Raw genomic sequence first — 14,827 nt, forward strand, 5'->3', positions numbered from 1 at the left:
AGTTTTGGATTGGCAAAATAATTTATGTCTAAAATTTCTGATTTGGTTCTTTAAAAGTAATTGTTACCTTTAGTGACATCACTTCTCACCGTCACCTCATTCATTCTTAAACATGCCAATAATTTTATAAGATCACCCCTTTCTGTACCAGCTTGTCCCTTTTTAGTTTACCAATTTTGTTGGTCTTAACAAAGATAAGATGGCAAGTGTGAACAATCTATGCATCTGTTTATAGTCATTGAGTCATACAATATGGAAACAGACCCTTCGGTCCCACTCATCCATGCCAACCAAGTTTCCCAAATTAAATTAGTCCCGCTTGGCTGAGTTTCACCCATATCCGTCTAAACCTTTCCTATTCGTGGACCTATCAAAATATCTTAAATGTTGTAGCTGTACCTGCATCTGCCACTTCCTTTTGCAGTTCATTCCACATATGAACCATCTCTTTGCAGAAAAAGTTGCCCTTCACATCCATTTTAATTTTCTTCTCTTGCCGTAAAAATATGCCCTCTAGTTTTGAAATTACCCACCCTAGGGAAAAGACTTTTGCAGTTCATCTTATCTATGCCCCTCATGACCTTATAAACCTCTATAAGGTCACCCCTCAACCTCCATTACTTCAATGAAAATAGTCCCAGCCTGTCCAATCTCTCCTTATAACTCAAACCATCCACTCATGGAAACATCCTGGTAAATCTTTTCTGAACCCTCTCCAGTCTAATAAAATCCTTCCTATAGCAGGGGGACCTGAACTGTACATGGTACTCCAAAAGTGGCCTCACCAACATCCTGTGCATCTACAACATCCCAACTCCTGGACTCAGTGGTCTGAGTTATAAAGGCAAGCATGCTAAACGCTTTCTTAACCACCCCGACAGCATTACACAGGGCCCTAGCATTAACTGTCTAAGTCCTGCCCTTATTTGTCTTACCAAAATGCAATACAAGGCATTTAAGCAAATTAAACTCTGTCTGCAGCGCCTCAGCCCATGGCCCAATTGATCAAGATCCCTTTCTAATCTCAGATAACCTCCTGTACTGTTGACTATACTACCAATTTTGGTATTATCCACAAACTTGCCACCCATGCCTTCTAAATAGTCATTTATTAAAATGACAAAACAAAAATGGATTCAGCACTGACCTCAGTGAAACACCACTGGTCACAACCCTCACAAAAAACAACCCTCCACCTCCACACTCTGTCTCCTACTGTCGAGTTAATTTTGTATCCAATTGGCAAGCTCCCCCTGAATTCCATATAATCTAGCTTTACTGATTAGTCTACCAAGCGGAACCTTGTCAATGTTTATCGTTGTGCGCTTATTAATCTTCTTGGATACATCTCCAAAAAACTCGACCAAGTTTGTGAGATGCATTTTCCTAAGCACAAAGCCATGCTGACAATACCTAATCAATCTTTGTCTCTGCAAATGCATGTAAACACTATCTCTGATACTCCCCTCCAACTTACTCACCAGTCTATAGTTCCCAGGCTTCTCCTTACAGCTTCAAAAAAGGAACAACATTAGCTACCCTTCAGTCCTTCTGCACCTCATCCATGGCTGTAGCTGATACAAATATCTCTACTGGGGGCCCCCCAATCTCTTCCTTGACTTCCTACAACATACTGGGATACATTTAATCAGGCCCCAGAGATTTATCCACTTTTGTGTTTTTGAAGATTTCCAGTGGCTCCTGCTCTTTTTAGAGTAAGTAGTGTCACCTTCTAGTGATTAACTGTCATCTCAAATGTCCCATTTGGTACATAGATTTTGGAAAAACATTCTATCAACATCCTTTAACTAAACTATGTGACTAATCAATAGCTATTCATACCAAAAACAAATTGTAGTTGAAAATAGTCATATAAACTAATGCACATGGGCCTATTAATACACTGTAAGCTGCCATTTTTAAAAATTAGCTGTGTCATTGACACACGTGTATTTTACCAGAAAGCATTTCAGATGTCAGCCTAAACTTACAGCAGCTTCATTCATTAAACCCATAGCCCGTGCTTTTTAACCTAGCCACGTGGCACCTTCCCTACAGAAAATGTTCCACAATAACAACAATTAAGCAAAATAATAATTTAATTCCTTCCTTGCTCAATCAAGACAAAATTATTAATTATTGCAAAAATGTTGATCCCACAATTTAATATGTAAAATGGCAAGGATGAATTTTAATTTAATATTTAACAAATTAACTGGAAAATTCTAGGATACCCAACAGAAATTTGTTGTACCTTTACAAAGGATGTTGCTGTCTATCGTAGTGCAATTTATTTTCATAAGAATAACGAAACTGATAAGAAACGTAACTGATGGTTACAGGAAGAAAATGGACCCGACTAAAAAGCCATAAGGATCTACCCCGTAAGTCCTGTCTGAAAACTTAAAATGAATGTTAAAGCTGCCAATGGCTAGTGTTCTAGTTGCCGGAAATACACAACCACTGCAGGAAGATGTAGTAAAATAAATGATGTGACAGCTTCCAAGCCAGATGCTTATATATTTGTGTCCTAATATTGCCAGTCTGTCAATTCTATATGCCGCTGTTTATAGCGATTTATTGGCAAAAGGGATCAGTATGGCATGAAATAACGGCACTTCTCAGGAGAGAAAATAAAGGTCTGATTTCATTGCACATTTAGCTCCTTGAAGCTGGTTATTAAATTGCACTTAATGAGGGATATGGCGAAGTTCATGACTCTAAAGAAAAATTTAATGAGTATAATACTTAAATTAAGTAAATAAACTCTCACACAAACCATTCTTAACCCAATTGTTTATTGGTTGCTATATACCAACGTTAGAGGGAATTCTACCTTTTATTTCCTCTGAGATCAGACAAGACTCAGGTTTTTTAAAATAAGTTTATCATTCATTCATGCATGGGCGTCATACAGAACAAGAAAATAGTGCACAATTCAAATCTCCTTAAGAAGAACAGAGCTTTTATACCAGTTTTACAGATTACAAGCTTTCAAACAACTATTCCTAAAAGTACTGCTATCCAATCAGAGTTACACTTTGTTCAAACCTATCTTTACACAATTGTGTTCACATAGTTCAGATTCTAAATTAGTACACATAACTATTATCCAATCATATTAAACATGATTATATTACCGAAACATGTTCATTTCTCACACTATTAACACAAACTTGTTACAGGAAACATACACTACTTAGTAATCTCAGGATTACTACCCGTATCACAGGCTAGTGAGGCTAGGAACAGACAGTGAGTACAGTTGGACACATGGCTATAGAGCTGGTGTAGGAGGGAGGACTTTTGATATGTGAATCATTGGGATGTCTTCTGGGCAAAGTGGGACCTGTACAAGAGGGATGGGTTACATCTGAACTGGAGGGGCACCAGTATCCTGGGTGGGACATCTGCAAAGCTCTTCAGGAGGGTTCTAGATTTCAAGTAGTCATGGACAAGGGCAAGAGTGGCCCTTGGGTGAGGGTGTTTAATTGGGAAAGGGCCAATTACACCCAAATTAGACAAAAACTGTGGAATGTGGATTAGGAGCAGTTATTTGAGGGAAAATCTACATCTGGCATGCGGGAGGCTTTTAAAAACCAGTTGAGTAAAGTGCAGGACATGCATGTCCCACCAAAACTGAAGGAAAGGAATGGCCAGATCCAGGAACCATGGATGACAAGGGAAACTGTAAACATCGTCAAAAGGAAAAAGGAAGCATACGATAGGCCTAGGGAGCTATAAACTGACCAAGCCCTTGAAGATTATAGAGAAATTGGGAAGGAACTTAAACACAGAATTAGGAAGGCTAAAAGTGGCCATGAAATGTCTTTAACAAACAGGATCAAGGTGAATCCCAAGGTTTTTAATGCATATATTAAAAGAAAGAGGGTAGCAAGGGAAAGAGTAAGCCCCCTCAAGGCCAAAGGAGGGAACTTATATGTGGAGCCACAAGAATTGGGAGAGATCCTTAAGTACTTTGTATCAGTATTCACCGAGGAGAAGGACATGACTGATGTTGAGGTGAGGAATGAGTGTGTGAATACTCTGGAAAATGTCAACACATTGAAGGTAGATGTTTTGGATATCCTAAATTGCATTAAGGTAGACAAATCCCTAGGGCCTGATGGGATCTATCGCAGGTTGCTGCGAGAGGCAAGGGAAGAAATAACTGGGACATCTTTATATCCTCCTTGACCACAGGCGAGGCTCCAGAGGACTGGAGATTAGCCAATGTTGTCCCTTGTTTAAGAAGGGAAGCAGGGATAATCCAGGAAATTGTAGGCTGGAGAGTCTGACATCTATGATGGGGAAGCTCTTGGAGAAGATACTGAGGGACAAGATATATGCACATTTGGAAGAAAATGGACTACTTAGTGACAGGCAGCACGGTTTCGTATGGGGAAGGTCATGCCTCCCTAACCTGATTAAATTTTTTGAAAGGGTAGCGAGTTTTGAGAAGGGTGTCAAAGATAATTCGGGAGGGAAGAGCTGTGGATGTAATTTATATGAACTTCAGTAAGGCATTTGATAAAATTAAAATCACATGGGTAGGCTGGCTGGATGGATTCAAAGCTGAGATAATAAAATGTGAGGCTGGATGAACACAGCAGGCCCAGCAGCATCTCAGGAGCACAAAAGCTGACGTTTCGGGTCTAGACCCTTCATCAGAGAGGGGGATGGGGTGAGCGTTCTGGAATAAATAGGGAGAGAGGGGAGGCGGACCGAAGATGGAGAGAAAAGAAGATAGGTGGAGAGGAGAGTATAGGTGGGGAGGTAGGGAGGGGATAGGTCAGTCCAGGGAAGACGGACAGGTCAAGGAAATGGGATGAGGTTAGTAGGTAGGAGATGGAGGTGCGGCTTGGGGTGGGAGGAAGGGATGGGTGAGAGGAAGAACAGTTTGGGAGGCAGAGACAGGTTGGACTGGTTTTGGGATGCAGTGGGTGGAGGGGAAGAGCTGGGCTGGTTGTGTGGTGCAGTGGAGGGAGTAGACGAACTGGGCTGGTTTTGGGATGCGGTGGGGGAAGGGGAGATTTTGAAGCTGGTGAAGTCCACATTGATACCATTGGGCTGCAGGGTTCCCAAGCGGAATATGTGTTGCTGTTCCTGCAACCTTCGAGTGGCATCATTGTGGCACTGCGGGAGGCCCATGATGGACATGTCATCTAAAGAATGGGAGGGGGAGTGGAAATGGTTTGCGACTGGGAGGTGCAGTTGTTTATTGTGAACCGAGCGGAGGTGTTCCGCAAAGCGGTCCCCAAGCCTCCGCTTGGTTTCCCCAATGTAGAGGAAGCCACACCGGGTACAGTGGATGCAGTATACCACATTGGCAGATGTTACAGTCCTCCCACCCCAAGCCGCACCTCCATCTCCTACCTACTAACCTCATCCCATTTCCTTGACCTGTCCATCTTCCCTGGACTGACCTATCCCCTCCCTACCTCCCCACCTATACTCTCCTCTCCACCTATCTTCTTTTCTCTCCATCTTTGGTCCGCCTCCCCCTCTCTCCCTATTTATTCCAGAACCCGCACCCCATCCCCCTCTCTGATGAAGGGTCTAAGCCCGAAACGTCAGCTTTTGTGCTCCTGAGATGCTGCTGGGCCTGCTGTGTTCATCCAGCCTCACATTTTATTATCTTGGATTCTCCAGCATCTGCAGTTCCCATTATCATGGATTCAAAGCTGGCTTTTTCATTGAAAACAGAGGGCAGCGGTGGAAGAGTGTTTTCAGAATGGAGACGGGTAACTAGTGGTGTTCCACAGGAATCCGTCTCAGTTCTTCTCTTGTTTGTAGTATATATAAGTGATTTGGAGGAAAATGTGGGTGGTCTGATTAGTAAGATTGCAAATGACACAAAGATTGGTGGAGTTGCTGATAGTGCTGACGATTGTTAAAGGATACAACAGGATATATAGATAGATTGGTGATTTGGGCACAGAAGTGGCAGATGGAGTTTACCCCAGACAAATGCAATGTGATGCATTTTGGAGGATCAAATTTAGGTGTAAATTATACTGTTAATGACAGAACCCTTAGGAATATTAACATACAGACGGATCTGGCCATGCAGGTCCATAGTTCCCTAAAAGTGGCAACACAGGTGGCCAAAGTGATTAAGAAGGCACATGACACGCTTGTCTTCATCGGCCAGGGCATAGAGTACAAGAGTTGGCAAAACATGTTGCAGCGATGTAAAACCTTTGTTGGGCTGTATTTGGAGTAATGTGGGCTGTTTTGGTCGCCACATTACTAGAAGGTCATGGAAGCTTTGGAGAGAGTGCAGAGAAGGTTCACCAGGATGTTGCCAGGCCTCAAGAGCATTGGCTATGAGGAAAGGTTAAAAAGATGAATTGTTTTCACTGGAAAGACAGTGGCTGAGAGAAGACCTAATAGAGGTCTACAAATTATGAGAGGCATAGATAAGATGGATAGTCAGAAGCTTTTTCCCCAGAATTGGAGTTTCAATACAAGGAGGCACAGGTTCAAGGTGAAAGGGCCAAACTTGAAGGAAAATGTGTGAGGAAAGTTTTTCACGCAGAGAGTGGCAGAAGCTTGGAATGCGCAGCCAGAGGTGGTGGTGGAAGCAGGCACATTGGTGACGTTTAAGATGCACTTAGATTGTTACATGAACAGGGAGGGAATAGAGGGATGCGCACAGAATAAGGGCAACAAGTTTGTTTTTTAGTTTAGTCAGGGCATGATGATCGGCACAGACTTGAAGGGCCAAAGGGCCTGTTCCTGCGTAGTACTTTTGTGCTTATTTCACACCACCTGTCAGTTCCTTCCTATTGCGTATACTGTCTATTTCCCTGTTACCAGGCTTATTTTTGTAAAAGTAAGTTATGTTCAGTTTTTTTAAAGTTGTTGAGATCCCCACTGAGCATGGAAACCTTGTCATAAAATGACAATTTGAATTACCAGTGACCAATTCAAAGGTTTAACTTCTTTAGCGCCTCAACTGAAACAAACTAAAATCAACATCAACTAGACATTGAGACACTAAATTACATAAATGATGCACCCATTCCCTTCACTTTCTTTTGGAACTAAAAACTGCATTTATAAATTACTCCATAATCTTTGCAGAGTTAGAATTTTTACAGGAGCCAGTCCAAAATTACACCAGCTTCCATTGAGCCTGCTTCTCCATATTTTGTGAGTCATAACATCAAACATCCATCAAAATTAATTTTCCTCAGCCATTTTAGAGTCACTAAACTGGCTTCCAACATAAAGTCCTCCCTCTCCAGTGAGCTCAACACCTAACCTCGCCAAGGTGAATCTTCCAGTGGCCTTAAATTTTCACAGGCCCTAATTCTTTAAGCAACAGCATGTTTTTGTTAATATTCTGCCAGGCATCTAATAGAGATCAGTCCTTCCAACTGCTGTTTCCTTCCCTCTCCACATTTCTGAGTCTCTTCCCACTTCTGTCTCTCTCCTCACTTCCGAAACTCCTTGCTCGACTTTTTTTTCTCACCTGCCTGTCTCTTCCCCTCCTCCATGTCTCCTCCCACGCCCCATCTCTTTCTATAACTTACCTCTTTCTCTCTCGCGCTCCACCCTCGCTCCTCTCTCACGCCCTCGCTCGTCCCGCGCGCTTCTCTCTTGCGTTCCTCTCTCGCGCTCTGCCCTTGCTGCTCTCTCGCGCTCCGCCCTTGCTCCTCTCTCGCGCTCTCGCTCCTCTCTCGCGCTCTCGCTCCTCTCTCGCGCCGTCGCTCCTCTCGCGCCGTCGCTCCTCTCGCACCGTCGCTCCTCTCTCGCGCCCTCGTTCGTCCCGCGCGCTCCTCTCTTGCGCTCCTCCCTCGCTCCACCCTTGCTCCTCTCGCGCTCTCGCTCCTCTCTCGCGCTCCGCCCTTGCTCCTCTCTCGCGCTCCGCCCTTGCTCCTCTCTCGCGCTCTCGCTCCTCTCTCACGCTCTCGCTCCTCTCTCGCGCCCTCGCTCCTCTCTCGCGCCCTCGCTCCTCTCTCGCGCCCTCGCTCGTCCCGCGCGCTCCTCTCTTGCGCTCCTCCCTCGCTCCTCTCGCGCCGTCGCTCCTCTCTCGCGCCTTCGCTCCTCCCTCGCGCCCTCGCTCCTCTCTCGCGCCCTCGCTCGTCCCGCGCGCTCCTGTCTTGCGTTCCTCTCTCGCGCTCCGCCCTTGCTCCTCTCTCGCACTCCGCCCTTGCTCCTCTCTCGCGCCCTTGCTCCTCTCTCGCGCCCTCGCTCCTCTCTCGCGCCCTCGCTCCTCTCTCGCGCTCTCGCTCCTCTCTCGCGCTCTCGCTCCTCTCTCGCGCTCTCGCTCCTCTCTCGCGCTCTCGCTCCTCTCTCACGCTGTCGCTCCTCTCTTGCGCTCCTCCCTCGCTCCACCCTTGCTCCTCTCGCGCTCTCGCTCCTCTCTCGCGCTCTCGCTCCTCTCTCGCGCCCTTGCTCCTCTCTCGCGCTCCGCCCTTGCTCCGCTCTCGCGCTCCGCTCTCGCGCTCTCGCTCCGCTCTCGCTCCTCTCTCGCTCCCCTCGCGCTCAGCTCTCGCGCTCTCGCTCCTCTTGCGCTCCTCTCGCGCGCTCTCGCTCCTCTCGCGCACTCTCGCTCCTCTCACGCGCTCTCGCTCCGCTCTCGCACCCTCACTTCGCTCTCTCACTCCTCTTGCGCTCCCCTCCCGCGTCCTCGCGCCGCTCTCACTCCTCCCCGCGCTCTCTGTCTGTCTCATGTGCCGCCCTCTACTGTCATGTAGTCTTTCCAGGTCCAAAAGGTTTTCAATTCTGGTTGTGATGGTATTTTGGTGTCCACCAGCTGTTTTAGTTTTGCTCCAACTAGATCTTACTGCATCCAAAACCTGATATTGTCAACTATGGCTGGAAGTGTGTCCCGAAAATTTAAACCATTGGGGTATCTGCTAGCAGGCTGTGGCTCAATACATCCATATTTGCTACTTAACTTCTTCGATGGCATTCCAACTTGTAATTATATGCACTTAGTATTAGTATCCACTGCTGAATTCAACCTGAAGCTATGGGCAGAACTGCCTTGTCCTCTTCAAGTAGACCTAGCAGGGGTTTGTGGTCTGTCATTATTACAAATTTACATTCGTAAAGGTATTGGTGAAATTTCCTGATTCCATATATAACAGCCAAACCTTCCTACTCTATCTGGGCGTATTTACACTCTGCATTAGCCAAAATCCTGGAAGCACAAGCATTTGTGCCTTTCCATTGGGCCACACCTGAGCTAATACTACCCCAAGATAATAAAATGTGAGGCTGGATGAACACAGCAGGCCAAGCAGCATCTCAGGAGCACAAAAGCTGACGTTTCGGGCCTAGACCCTTCATCAGAGAGGGGGATGGGGAGAGGGAACTGGAATAAATAGGGAGAGAGGGGGAGGCGGACCGAAGATGGAGAGTAAAGAAGATAGGTGGAGAGAGTATAGATGGGGAAGTAGGGAGGGGATAGGTCAGTCCAGGGAAGACGGACAGGTCAAGGAGGTGGGATGAGGTTAGTAGGTAGCTGGGGGTGCGGCTTGGGGTGGGAGGAAGGGATGGGTGAGAGGAAGAGCCGGTTAGGGAGGCAGAGACAGGTTGGACTGGTTTTGGGATGCAGTGGGTGGGGGGGAAGAGCTGGGCTGGTTGTGTGGTGCAGTGGGGGGAGGGGACGAACTAGGCTGGTTTAGGGATGCAGTAGGGGAAGGGGAGATTTTGAAACTGGTGAAGTCCACATTGATACCATATGGCTGCAGGGTTCCCAGGCGGAATATGAGTTGCTGTTCCTGCAACCTTCGGGTGGCATCATTGTGGCAGTGCAGGAGGCCCACCGCAATACTACCCCACCGCTGTTTGGAGAGGCATCACATGTCAATACCAGTTCTCACTTGGGATCACAGTGTGTCAACACCTTAGAGGATGATGGCTTGGTTACACAGCCATTTCCAGGGCTAACATATTTTTAAGAGTTGATGCAAAGGCACCTGGATGGAGGCCAGGTTATGTATGAACTTTCAATAATAATTCACCAGCCAAAGAAAGATGTTGGAGCCTGGGCAACTTTGATAACCTTCCCGTTATCTACCAACAGGTGTAACACAGTCTTGTCAACTCTGTAGCCCAAGCAGATCACTTGGGTTGCTTGGAACATACATTTTTCCTTTCTGAGGCATACACGTGCCTGAGAAAAACATCTAAGGACTACATTCAAGTTCTCTAAGTGCTTCTTACTGGTCTTCCTGTTGTTAGCACGCGGTCTCGATAAATGTAAATGCTGTCTATCGTCCACTGAAAGATTGCACAGACTGGTAATATCCCGAATGGCAGTCTCATATATTGGTGCAATCCCTTACGGCTGTTAATTGCAGCGTACTTCTGGGAGTCCTTATCTAACCATAATTACAAGTACACATGCATCATGTTTAGCTTTGTGAAGAATAGCCCCTCTGGCAGCTTTGCATGTAAATTGTTAATGTGAGGGAATGGGTATTTAATCTACCAGAAGCTGTGTACCATTTGTTTAAAATCCCCACAAAGGTGAAATGATCTGTGGGCATTCACAATCAACACAACCAGTGCTGCCCATTCCACAAACTGGTCTGGTCCAGTGGTTCCTTTACTTCCCAGCCTTCTGAGATTGCAGAATTGTGGAATTGCCTCCTTGTCAACATGCAAGATGGCTGTAGCTCTTTTGATAGTCCCTCCACCTTCCTTAAAAATAAATCCAGTTATTTAATTAAGACTTCATTCAGGCAGCCAATTTCTAATCGAGAAACGTAGAACCAATCTAGGTACATCTTTCTCAACCAATTTCACTCCATTAAGCTTGGGCCAGAGCCTATTACTACAATCAGTGGTAACTGAAACAGCTGCTCCTTGTAAGAGACTGGAACCAAAGTTCTACCCTTAATCTGTAAAGGTTCCTCAGTATAGGTTCTCAGTCTAATCAAGGCATTACACAAACTTACCATTTGCAAGCCAGATCAAATTTTGTTAAAGAACGGTTCTATGATAATTGAAACAGCAGTGCCGGTATCAACCTCCATTAGAACCAGGTGACCATTTAACCAGACATTTATTTTGATTAGTTCTGATTTGGATGTTACTAAGCAATTTAACTATTCAAAACCAGATTTAAGTGAATTTCCTAGGGTGTGCACTGTCCTGGAAACTGGCCTCTGAAATATTTTACTCAATTTAGGTCTAGTGAAATGCTTGCTGCCTCAAGTCTGCTTAAGGGCAGCAACCACAGTGGCTTACTGGCCCGGATCCTGAAGAAAGTTTTAACCATTTGGCCGAGGCTCAGCTTTGTTTTGAGGTTTTGCTGTGGGCTGACCTGGAGTTCCTCTGTTCAGGATATGTCCTGAGTGAGACAATGCAATTGCCATCACTGAAGTGGTGTTCCCCAAGCTCAGCTGGACTGGTGAGGATGTCAGCTTCCGTTGGAATACCCTGCAACTCGTTCTTCACTTGATGCATTTTCCAATAATAAAGCCAGTTGTATTATGTTTATTGTCTGGTTGGGCTTTCGCTAGTGTGTGCTTTTGCGTGGTTACATCGTTAATCCCACCGTTGTCACCACTGAAATAACTCCACAGAGTCTGATATCCCATCACCAAGTCACCCTTTCTTTATACATGGAGAGTCTTTGACACTCTTCAAGTGAACAGGATGTCTGAATCTCCAATTCTTATCTGTCAGCCAGGGCTCCCTGATTCGGGTTGTTAATCAGGCCCATTAAGCAGACTCAGACTACCTAACCAGATAAATAGAAAGCAGGACATAACACTAGTGCTTTGTTGGAGGCTCACTGATGATGGTACCTAGAATGGTGACGAAACGTCTGAAAACTAACCTTCCAGCTCAGCGAGCAAACTCACATCCAGACTCATATTCTATGAAATCCACTTGGCTGATCTCATTACAGTCACCATAGTAACAAAGAAATGATATAAACTGCAATACCTTGCAAAGTGTATTTATTACTTTCAAAATATGTGACATGTCTTGTGGTTTGCTACTATATTATCTTCATGGGATGGTGGGGGGAAAATGTGTGAATCAAGCTTAAAGTGATTAAAGGTGAGGGTTGGATCTGGAATGGGGAAAGGGTGGTCAGTTCCCAGAGGAATGAAAGGCAGCCAGGTTCAGAGCTGGGATGTGGGTCAGTCTTGACTAGGCAAAAGCATTAGTTGGGTGAGTGGCTGGCAGTTCCACAGCGAGTGAAAGGTGGTCAGCCCCTGGGGTGAAGGGGTCTGGAGTGGAGTTGGCTGGGGTTTGGGTATAGAGTAGGTGAAGGGGAGCCGGAGCTGGTGCACTTACATAGTGTCGGGTCTTGTGGGTGTTAGGTCAGGGCCTGGGGCTGTTGCAAGTGGTCTAGGGAAGGTGCTTTTTGGAGAGTCTGAGGTAAAATTGTGATCATTTTTCTGTATGTATGTACTAAATAGCCTAAATTTTCCTTTGTCGCCATTTTACTTAATTTCAATAACACCCTCTGAATTTTGCAATTTAAATGGAGACTTTCAGAAAGCTCCAGGCATAGAGGAATTGCCTAGTGAAATCTTAAATTTTCCAGGCAATTCCTTCATAGCTTGCTATGATGGGGTTTCTACGGGATGTCCATGAGCAATAGGAGTCATAGAACATAATAGGATCGTAGAATCCCTACAGTGCAGAAAGTGGCCATTCAGCCCATTGAGTTTGCACTCGCCCTCCAAAGAGCCTCCCATCCACATGCAGCCACCTACCCTGTCCCTGTAACCCAGCATTTGACGATCGCTAATCCACCTAGGCAGTATAGGCAACTTAGCATAGCCATTCCATCCCATCTGCACATCTTTGGATTGTGGGAGCACTTGGCAGAAACCCACGCAGACTGTAGGAGAAGGTGCAAGCTCCACACAGGCAGTCATGCAAGGATGGAATCAAACTACCACATCTGCCAGAATAACAACTGTTTGACAATCAGAAAATTTGAACCCAGGAATTAAGCAAAATTCTAATGAACTGTGTCTCCTGTGCACCTGCATACACCACAAAATTCTTGATTCAAAACAGGACATAAGAAGTGCAGTAGCACTGCACTAAAATGCAGACACAAAATACTTATGCTGGAGGAAGAAATGTAGATCTTGGATTTCCTTGTTTTGGACTTCTGCTCCATGTACACCAGTTTCCTTCACTTAATCCATGTTTTTGTTTATTATAAGGTCATAAAACATAGAGGCTAAAGTAGTCCATTCAGCCCTTGTGTCTGTTCCACCACTCATTGAGATCATGGCTGATCAGATTCTCATGAAACCATTTTCCTACCTTTTCCATATCAACATTGATTCTCTTGCTGATTAAGGATCTGCCTATCTTGCCTAGAAATGCTTAATGACCCAGACTCTACAGCTCGTTCTGAGGAAGTGTTATTTGACCCAAAATGTTAACTCTGATTCCTCTCTGCAGGTGCTGCCAGACCTGCTAAGCTTCTCCAGCAACTTATGTTTTTCTTTCTGATTTATAGCATTTGCAGTTTTTTTTTTCAGTTCAGACTTTACAGCCCTCTGCTATAATGAATTTCACACATTCACACATGTCATAGAGTTGTAGAGTCATACAGCACAGAAACAGATCCTTTGATCCAACCAGTCCATGCCAAATGTAATTTCAAACCAAACTAGTCCCACCTGCCTGCTTTTGGCCCAGGTACCACAGTTTTTCCTATTCATTTATCCATTCAAATATCTTTTAAACATTGTAATAGGACCCGTACATAGCACTTCATCAGGAAGCTCATTGCACATGCAAACCACCCTCTGTAAAAAAAAAAATTGCCTCATGACTTTTTAAAATCTTTCTCCTCTCACCTTAAAAATGTGCCCCCTAGTCTTAAAATTCCCCAACCTAGGGAAAAGCCAACTACCATCAACTCTACCTCAACCCTCTCATTATTTTATAAACTTCTATCAGGTCACTTCTCAATCTCCTATGCTCCAGTGAAAAAGTCCCAGCCTATCCAGCCTTTCTTTATAACACAAACCGTCCATATCTGACGACAACGTGGGAAATTTCTTCTGAACCCTCTCCAGTTCGATAATATCCTTCCTATAACTGGGCAACCAGAACTGGACACAGTTTTCCAGAAGACAACTCCCCAAAGCCCTGTACAACCACAACATAGTGTCTCAGATTCTATACTCAAAGCACTGAGCAATGAAGGTGTGTGCCAAAAACCTGTTTAACCATCCTGTCTATATGCGACACAAACTTTAAAGAATTATATACCTGCACCCCTAGGTCCGTCTGTTCTACACCATCACCCAAGGCCCTACCATTAATTGTATAAGCCCTTGCTTTGTTTGTTGCACCAGAACGCAACACCTCACATTTATCCAGACTGAACTCCATCTGCCATTTTTCATTACCTCTGAGAGATGAAATTCCTCTTCATCTCTGTCCTAACTGAGTGACCCTTTACTCTGAGCTTATGCCCTCTGATTCTAGACTCTCCCACAAGAGGAAACAACTGCTCCATATGTACCCTGTCAAGCCCCCTAAGAATGTTGAATGTTTGAAGTCTGAAATGCAACGGTGTTATACTTCACAACAATGTATTATGTTTAGTAGGATCAGGGTTTGAATTTTCTGTTGTTTAGTTGAAATACCAGCTCTCCTATTGTAAGGCCTACTGGAAAGAATTTATTGCTGGTTCGGCCTGTCATTTTGCTGATCTTTGACATAGTGTGAATTTGAGTAGCTTTCAACACCAATCGTAAACGCATCTTCTAAAGTTAACATTCCTATCAGGTGCAAGTTTACTTTCGAGTGATACTTACGATGATAATGTGCTAATAACTCTATTCCATCAGTATCTTCTCCCAATGTA

General features: G+C 44.9%; 1 protein-coding gene across 1 annotated transcript in view; it reads left to right on the forward strand.

The window, feature by feature from the left end:
• Positions 1–14,827, forward strand: part of ttll11 (tubulin tyrosine ligase-like family, member 11) — a 165,821-nt gene that overhangs the window by 72,107 nt on the left and 78,887 nt on the right. The gene's annotated exons all lie outside the window — the stretch shown is intronic.

This window comes from Stegostoma tigrinum, chromosome 29, assembly GCF_030684315.1.
Source record: "Stegostoma tigrinum isolate sSteTig4 chromosome 29, sSteTig4.hap1, whole genome shotgun sequence".
Classification (NCBI taxonomy): Eukaryota; Metazoa; Chordata; class Chondrichthyes; order Orectolobiformes; family Stegostomatidae; genus Stegostoma; species Stegostoma tigrinum.